Here is a 9,957-nt window from a genome sequence, read left to right on the forward strand (position 1 = left end):
CCCCTCTTGTTCTTTCTGGGGCAGTCCCTGACCCAGTGTCTTTTTTTTCCTTTGCATTAGGCACACTGATCTTTAGCCAGGAATTCTCTCCTGTTGCCAGGTACTGTCTTCCTAGGTTCCCTAACTACTGTGGCCAGTATATGTTCCTCTCTTGTCTTTTATCTCTCTTTAGCTCTCTAGCTTCCTCTTCTTTTTGTCTCTTTTCTTCCCTAGCTTTCTGCTCTTTTTACCTTCTTTTCTCTTTCTCTTTGTTTAACGTTACTTTCTCTGTAACTTATACTAACTCTCAGCAACTTAGCTTAACCCTTCAAATTTCTGTAACTTTCTCTTCATACCCTTTCCTTATCTTAGCCAGATTGGTGGGGCATTTTCCAGCCCCTAGGAGACCCACCCTTGGAGCCTGGGGGCAGACCTGGAGCACTCCCTACCTTCAGGCGTATTGAAGTCAACAGTCAGGAGCCTTCCATCCATGTCTGGAACATTCTTTCTGGCCTCTAGCAGGATTCTTTCTTTCCTTGGTGGTAAAGAAGATCTGTAACAGTTACTAACAAGCATCTCACGTGGGATGGTGAGAAAACAAGAGGAGAGAGGTCCACTGAAGAGGACAAATAGCATTTAGTCACACAGCTAAACCAGGAGGCCTTTTTTTGGACAAAAAGGCCACTGTAAATATAAGCACAAGCTTTGTCTATGAAACAGAAAGGCGAGCAGAGAGTCAGCCTAGCTGTTACCGGCTGTCTCTCTGGGCTTAGATTTTCCCTTAAGGAGTACCTACCTCCCTTCAGTGTCAGCTTGGTGGCTTTGTCTCTCAAGAGAACTAGCCTCCAAATGACACTAGGCTTTTAGTAACAACTAATAACAAAAGGATGGAGAGATGGTTAGAACCTGGTTGCTAGATGCCAGGTGGCTGAAAAAAGAATCGTAACCAGTTCACCTGGGGCTATCAGGACCTCAGTAGCAGCCCTTTACCAAACCGTCTCACTGGGTTTAAAAGCCCATGGAAAAGAAAACATTAATCCTGACTGGCAAAACAAAGTTCTTCACAGTTGTAGATTCTTTGAAACTATTTTAGGGGCTCTTTTTGTCCCCCAACCTGGGGCATTTTAACCATAGGGGCAGGAACTGGCTGCTGTGGGGATAGGACCAAAGGCACTCTCCATGTTAATGATGATCAGCGAGAAAAGTAATTTAATGTTGGAGACTGACTCCTCCCTTGGAATAAGGACAGCATATAAGGCAGGCTTCCTTAAAGAACTTCTCTTAATGAGCGCTCTCCTTCTGTGAGTAAATGTCAGAAATTCCTTTCTTGTTTTCCTTATAGTCCTCTCCCACCTCGCTCTCAGCCTTTTTAGATAGTTCTTCCCGTAGCATTTCTAACACCGCCTGTCCCTTTTTTTATAGCCTGTTGACAGCATTTCTGATCTTTTAGGCAGCTACGCACTAAGTGCCATACCGGCTGAAACTCCGCCTTTAAGATTCCTTACTCCCAAGGAAAATTTAACTCTTTCCCAGTTCATCACAGCTGGCTGCGAGCACAAGCACAGATAAAAAACTATGTTTTTGTTTTGTTTTTCTTTCCTTTTTTTAGAGCTGGGGACCGAACCCAGGGCTTTGCGCTTGCTAGGCAAGAGCTCTACCACTGAGCTAAATCCCCAACCCCCAAAACACTATGTTTTAAAAACTAACTTTGGCTATCAACCAACACACTGCCACTAGAGCGGGGTCCACAAAATTAAGTTTCTTACTCACTAAGCGTTAAGGGGACCAAGTAAAACTCTTCGACGAACAAAGCAAACAGTTTCATGATTTCAAACACAGTCATCAGTCCAAGATTTTAAACACAGTCCTCAGTCCAAATTCAAACACGAAACAAAAGTCAAAAAGACACTAACAGACACCAACACGTCCAGAAAACCACAGTCAGGTCACAAAGAAGACAAACAATTCCAACAGTCAAACAAGTAACAAACAGACGTGCCTCGCGGCTTCGGTACCAAACTGAAACCAAAAATTCAGATGGAGTCAGCGAGGGTCTTGGATCCTCTACTCCAATAAAATTCAGACGGAGTCATAAAGGGTGCGGATCCCTCCGAAAATGGACGGAGGTGCCACGGATCCGGATCTCCCTCTCCTCCAACCACCCTTGGAACGTCTTCCAGGGCTGCGGGGGAGAAGTCCGAGCTCGTCAGCTCCTTCTCTGGCCCGCCCAGATAGTCCCCAGATCTGAGCCTATTGATCGATCGTTCACAGGACAAGACACAACAGACAAGACAAACGCCGGCCGGCTTACCTCCCGGTGGGTGGTCGGTGGTCTCTGGGCAGAGGGTCTCCAAATCCCGGACGAGCCCCCATAATGAAAGACCCCCAAAGAGGACCTTTCCCTCAGGAGGAGTCCCAAGCGCCCAATGACCGAGCCGAGTCCACTCAGATACAATCAGCAAGAGGGTTTATTGGAAAACACAGGTACCTGCGGGCACACAGTCTCTTCGGAGGACTTGCGCGCCCAGCAGCTCCAGCATGGGGCTTTTATAGGGATTGGGGAAGCAGAAGCGGGCGTACAGAAGCAGATGCATAGTTACAGGGATTGGTGGATTCAAACGAGGCACATAGACATGTTCACATATGATAGGCTATTTCACATGATGAGGTAATAAGGTATAGCTACACACATTGGCAGGTTTGGGGCGTCCTGGATGTCGGGGGCTGGGGGCTTATCTCTTCCTGCCAGGTGGCCTGTGAGTCAGATCCGGTACTCCTGGTCTGTTCTGCATTCCTTTCCTTATCTTTATGGCTTGCCAGTCCTGCCTAGACAGTGTTTCCTGTGCTCCTTTATCTTTATGGCCTGCTAGTCCTGGCTGTAGGGCTTAGCCCTCGGTCTGTGACCTTTTGGGGTTTATTCTTTTAATTTTGTATCTGTGGCCTTTTGGGGTTTATTCTTTTAATTTTGTATCTCCAAACCTAGAATTCATATAATTCTCCTTTCAAAAGGACTTTGTTGTCACCAAGCACATTGGTGATGGGACCAGATAAAAATCTGGGCACAGAAAAATAGTGTGGAGCAGGAGTCTCCGAATGAGTTCATAGCAAAGAATAGCCTGGAGGCTGCTCCCTGAGGAGTTGACTGAAGCTATTCTAGGCTGTTCTTTCTGTCTGAAGCATCAGGACCAGTACAGAATAAACAACAGTGTCACTAATGTTCCCTGGATTCTATGCCTGGCATTATTTCATGTGCTTCTGGCTTCACCAATCTGTGAGGAGATGTACTCTGACACTACAGCTGAGGAAACAGATGATAAGTTGCCCACTTGTAACTGAGGAGTTTACAAAAAGACAATAATGCTCCCGCACCATCATTGCCACTGACAGACTTTCCTGGAGTCCTCCTTTAATCCCACCCTTACTATCCCTAGGAATGCTCTGGAAGAGAGTGCCTAGCTCAATGCCCTGAAGCTGAGTAAAGTTTGGGCCCTCCCAGATGCCAGTTCATGATGCCAGCTCATAGGAGGCAGAGGCAGGGGCAGGGGGCCAGCTTAGACTACATGGTGAGACCCTGTAAAGATGAAAAAGGAAAGAGGTAGAGGAACTAGAAGGAAGAAAAGGAAGAGGAGAGAATGAGGAGGAAGAGAAAGAAAGGAGAAATGAGAAAAAGAAGAAAAAGAAGTAAAGGGAGAAGGATAAAGGAAGAAGGAAGGGAAGTATGTTTTGTTTTCCTTCAATCAACACTCTCTTTGTGTCCTCCATACTTTCCTATAATTGTGATTTTTTTTTTTGCTTTCTGTAGCCTCTTAAACAAGACTGCAAGCTTAATGCTTCAAGCCTCTGCCAGCTCTCACCTGAAGCCTTGCATCTGTCTTCTCTTAAGTCTGCCAGTTCCCCCATCTCCTCAACAGTGTGAGCCCCTTATAACAGCTAGAGGGATGCTATGAAAGCAAGAAATCATCAAGTCACTATGACCTCCCACAGTTCTTTGAAGAAATACTAATGTGGAAATGACTCAGCAATCCCAGTTGCAGGAGCATGCCCAGAAATGAGTGTGTATACTCATTCTACATCAGCATATTTCTCCAGAGCAAAAAGGGAAGCCAGCAGTGAACGGCTATAGATGGTAAATAGACACAAAATCTAGCATTTATGAGCAATTTAACCACACAGAAAAAGAGAACGCTGGCCATACATGGATGAACCTTGAGGACAACTATGTCTTCAGGAAAATGGAAGGAGCCAGAGTGCATCACACTGAATAAAATAGCAAGATATGGATAGACAAACGGTGCGTGTTTTGTCATCTATGTGAAGTCTAGTTTTTAAAAACTATATATGACATGAAAGTAGAAGGTGGATGGTGTATGAAAAGAAGAGAGGTATCAGCAGAAGAAACGAGGCAGAGACCAGAAAGGGTAATGTTAAGAGCACTGCCTGCTCTTACAGAATAACTGACTTTGGTTTCCAGCACCCAAGCTCACAAATGGCTTGCAACTCCAGCTCCCAGGAATCTGACACCTTCTCTGACCTCTGCGGGTACCTGCACATACATGTGCCCATACAGACACATAAATTTAAAAAAATATTTTAAAGGGTAATGCAGTGCGTGAATGAATATGATCAATACCGGGGTTGGGGATTTGGCTCAGTGGTAGAGCGCTTGCCTAGCAAGCACAAGGCCCTGGGTTCGGTCCCCAGCTCCGAAAAAAAAAAAAAAGAAAAGAAAAGAAAAAAGAAGAATATGATCAATACCATCGAAGCCCATGTATGTACGGAAGTATTATGAGCTGAGTGTGGTGGTGAAATCGCTTGACCCAGCATTTAAGAGGGAAGACAGTAGGATACCACAAATATAGGCCACCCTGGTCTACATACAAATACAAATCGAGTCTTGGATATACAGTGAGATCATTTCTCAGATATAATTGTAGTGCCATATTGGATTTGGGCCTGGCTGCTTTGTAACTGCATGGCCACAGTTAAGAAGTCATGGGATTGTTGGACAGAGGCCTCTCCCATGTATTTACGGCACAGGAAGAAAAGACCAAGTAGTGAACACCCAGTGTCTCCACTGCATGACCTCTGCTGAGCCCGGCTGATGCATGTGGAACCGACACACCTGGACCACACCTGGGTGGTGGTCAATTTACTTCTGCCTTTTACTTCCTCAGCCTTTATCCTTGAGATTTAGGCTGGTCTTCTGGGATTTCTCCCTAATTAATTCAGGTCTCCTAGTCGGTCTTTTGTTACCGAAGTCACGAGCCAGGTAGTCACGAGCCAGGGTTTCCCACTGTGCTTCACAGATATTTTCTACCTGGAGACATGGGTATATAAGTGGTGAATAAAGCTACAGGAGTCTCTCACTCTTTTTCCTCACTCTCACTCTTCCTTCCGCTCTTCCACTCTCTCTCTCTCTCTCTCTCTCTCTCTCTCTCTCTCTCTCTCTCTTTTCTCTCTCTCTCTCTCTTCCTCTCTTCCTCTCCTGGCTTGACACGATAACCTGTGTGTGTGTATGTGTGTTTCTTTCATCCTGTAGGCTTTCGCCCGATTCTCGGTACCGTGTCGGTGCTGGCGCCGACATATAATAAACAGACAAACAAATAAAATATCATAATGAAACCCATTATTCTGGGCCATCGATAAAATTCGATGGTAGATGTAGGCTTATATTTCTCAAAACTTACATTAATAAGTGTACTTAAAATGCTTTAACGTCCCTCCTAGCCCACTACCCAGCAGAAAGGTTAATAGGGCAAAGAAGAATATGGGCCTGTTTAGAATTATTTTTTTGGAAAGAATCCAATCTGTGTTCTTAGGATAATGGCAATTCAGTTCACACAAATCAGCGGTGGTAGTGAAAGATAGAAGTTTTAAGGTTGCCCCCTCTAGACAAAAGTTTAGAGCAGAAGAAAGAAACTGGTCGGGCACTAGAACTGCAATTATACCAGCCGGTTTGACAACTCTCTCCCAGGAACTAGCTGATCATAAAGTTAGATTAAAATCTTAGAGAACAATCATGAGAAAGAGGAAGCTTCTCCCAGGAACTGGCAGACCATAAAGTTCAACAATCTTGAGAAACAGGAAGCTCCTCCTTGTGACTTTTCATTGGTATTCTCAACATTTTCCAATGACACCCTCCCTACCCACTTGGGTTGTGATTTCTTCCTTTAAATTCCCCTTCTCTTAGATACTAGGGGGTCGAACTCCACTGTCCCTGTGTGGGATACGAGTCTCGACCCCAGTGCACTGGTTCCTATCAATAAACCTTGTGTAAATTACATCAAGGACGGTCTTACGTGAGTTCTTAGGAGTCACTTCATCCTGAGACTTGAGTGAGGGTCTCCCCCTCCGGGGGTATTTCAGTAGCTCCATTTACTCAAAAATACCATTCACTATTCAGGAGCAGCAGTTCTATCCAGAAGAAACCATGAGGCTCTGCCAATCGGACCAGCCTGAGTCTGCAGATGTGGCAAGAAGCCACTGGAATACCACCAGAAGTTTTTTGGTACGTTTCTCTCTACAAAGTCACAACAAATGATGATCAGCAAAGAGTAGCAAGGTGAACCAATACCACACAGTGTTGTCCATTGGGTTATATGCATACCGTTTCCAAACACCATGTGTTCTCTCAAGCATCCACTCTAGCAAAACTTCACATGCCCTTTTTCCAGGCAGCATCCAGAAAAACACCACATGTCTGTTCTCAATAAAACATCTTCTCATAAGACATTTTCCATAAAAAATCACATGACACAACTGAGTCTCCAAAGAAACCAGAAATTTCTATTTCAAGTAGAACATTTACCTAACATGCACAAGTCCAAACATTCAATCCCTAGCACCAAAAGAAAGCAAACAAATGATCTGTTGAGATGGTTCAGACAGTGTCTTAGTTAGGGTTTTACTTCTGTGAACAGACACCATGACCAAGGCAACTCTTACAAAGGACAACATTTAATTGGGGCTAGCTTACAGGTTCAGAGGTTCAGTTCATTATCCTCAAGGCAGGAACATGGCAGCATCCAGGCAGGCATGGTGCAGGCAGAGCTGAGAGTTCCACCTCTTCATCTGAAGACTGCTAGTGGAAAACTAACCACACCCACATTGACACATCTACTCCAACAAGGCCACACCTCCTAATAGTACCACTCCCTGAGCCAAGCATATATAAACCATCACAGACAATAAAAGTGCTTGCTACACAAGCCTGGTGTCCTGCATTCTATACCCAGAACCCATTTTAAAAAGTCAGTGTGATGTTCAAGCTACCTTTCCTGAATAAATGTAGCTATCACACTTCATCAGAGAAACTCTCTTTACAGCGAAGAGATACCATCAAGGAAATTACAACTACAAACAATGATAAATAGATTATGGGAAACCTACCCCAGTGAATTCATCTATATCATAGCTCCTGCACCCATGGCTCAAACAACCAACAACTGCCAGGAAAGGAAGAATTAGCTTTTCCTAGGGATGATCCCCTTTATTGGTTGTCCATGCAGAGTGGTGTGCCCTGAAACCATATACACAAACAACAAAAGCTGACTCAGCAAGCTTTATTTACACATTTTTGTCCACTCACATACATACATACATACATACATACTGTTAAGGTAACTGGCTAACTTGTCATTTTGTGCTCTTATTAATATAAGGAAACATTTTCATATGTTGTTTCTGATGTTACTAGGAAACTTTCTCATGCCCAAGTTAATTACATTTTCTCTTATGTTCTTTCTGTGCCCTTAGAAACCAGTCATGATAGGAGTCAGTAGAACTGCTTTGTGTAGTGATCCGCAGTAAGCCCAGAGGCACTCCCCGCAGCTGTGTACAAGCTTTTATTGTATTTGCCTGACACAGTTGAATCCCCAACCAACAGGAGCAGGACAAATGTACAGCAAAGACATATTCCTTTCCGGTTCTTTGTTTTTCTGGAGCTGGGGACCGAACCCAGGGCCTTGCGCTTCCTAGGCAAGCGCTCTACCACTGAGCTAAATCCCCAACCCGGAAAGACATATTCCTAAGGGAGCCCCTATCCCTCAATCCTGATTGGTAGAAAAAACTTGACACAGATGTTTATGGATTTTAGGCTTAAAAATCCTGTAGGATCTTAACCTAATGTCAAGGTTCAGTTCTGTATCTGGACTGTGGCCCTTATCAATCAGTTCTGGGGCATATGCTCAACAAACTATCCCTGTATGACTGAGATGAGTGTCCCTGTGGTTTGTGAGGCAATTCCTGGACCCCAACACATGCATACACAAATACATGCATGTATGCATACATACATACACACATACATATATGAATACATTTAATTATGATGATGGTTTGATTAAAATAGTCATAAAAGGGGCTGGAGAAGTGGCTCAGCGGTTAAGAGCACCCGACTGCTCTTCCAGAGGTCCTGAGTTCAATTCCCAGCAACCACATGGTGGCTCACAACCATCTGTAAAGAGATCTGATGCCCTCTTCTGGTGTGTCTGAAGACAGCTACAGTGTACTTATATATAATAAATGAATAAATCTTTAAAAAAACAGTCATAAAAGAAAATATATTCCATAAACCCAAATTTTTTTGTGGTTCCTAGTCTGGAAACATTCAGAGACAGAAAGTTGGGGTATGCTACAAAAGACTGCAGTCATTAATAGGAACAAAGTTACTATAGGGCGTGATGAAAAAGTTCTGGAGGTGATAGTGTGGAATTCTGTTCTCTGGGCATGGAATGGCTGTTGTCCATTTAAAATCAGAGCAGCTGTGACCACCAGGGAAGACATCCATCAGTCTGAACACACTGATTCCATCATGGAATGAGTCAGAACTCAGTAGCTGCAAGAGTTTGTCACAAGTCCTTACCCCTTCCCATAACATATAAATAGTTACAGTTGTAGCACATGGGGAAGGGTGTCATGAGGCTCTGGCCTTCATTGGGATATACAGGTGATTAATGGTTACTTGAGGAGAGGGCCTCTTCAGTAGCATAGCTACCTGCTCATGGTCCTGTAAGTAACTCTAATCCATCCACTGTTCACTAAGCTAGATTCATGTGTAATAGTTTCTTTGGTCTATCTTTGGTGTCCAGTTAAGGAGGAATAGGTATGTGCTCACACACTGCCAGGAAATTGTACAACATATGGTGGCAATATGAATTTACTTAAGGACATTTGAATTGGTTAAAATGATAAATTGTCCATATATCTATGTCACCACAATAAACTAATACAATAAGGAGGCAGAAAAGAAAGTTGGAAAGAACTGATAGGGTATGGGAGGGGAGACTCTCGCCTCTAGGACCTAGTTTCCATTTTGCACTGCCTTAGAGACTAGAATTGCCACACAACCAACAAAACCCACTGTGTAGATTGCCTGCATAGAAAAGGTACTTTCTTCTCTGAGAGACAGCTAGGTGTTAAAACATCTAGAGAACCTCACTTACCCACAAAGCTTATGCAGCCTCTAAGTTCAACTTTGCCAGCATCCCTTGCTCATAGTAAACCTATTCATTGAGAATGCCATGGTCCTTTAACCTGTTTTCTGTAGCTGCTAGTATTGTGAACCTATTATGTATTAGGTTCCCCCCAAAACTGTTTGCACACGTCCCTTCTGGGAACCTCCCCCCTGTTGGTTCTGATTGGTAAAGATGCCAGCAGCCAATAGCTGGGAAAGACAGACAGAGGTGGGATTTTAGGATTCCCAGGCTTGGGACCAGGAAGAGGAGAAGAGGGCAATCAGCATGTTTTCGGAGAGTCTGGATAGGGGAGAGACAGAGGTTGCCATGGGGTAGAGTAGCAAGGATAGCGCCCCAGGCTCTGGACTAAGAGCAGCCAAAATGGAACACAGAAATTAGTAACTTGTAACTCAGAAGTATTGGTGGGAAGTAGATACTAGCAGCATGTAGACTAGGCAGTGTCCCAGCGATTGTACTGCTTAAGGCATACTATGTTTCACTTGGGAACATAAACTACTGAAAC

This window comes from Rattus norvegicus, chromosome 10 (genome assembly GCF_036323735.1).
Source record: "Rattus norvegicus strain BN/NHsdMcwi chromosome 10, GRCr8, whole genome shotgun sequence".
Classification (NCBI taxonomy): Eukaryota; Metazoa; Chordata; class Mammalia; order Rodentia; family Muridae; genus Rattus; species Rattus norvegicus.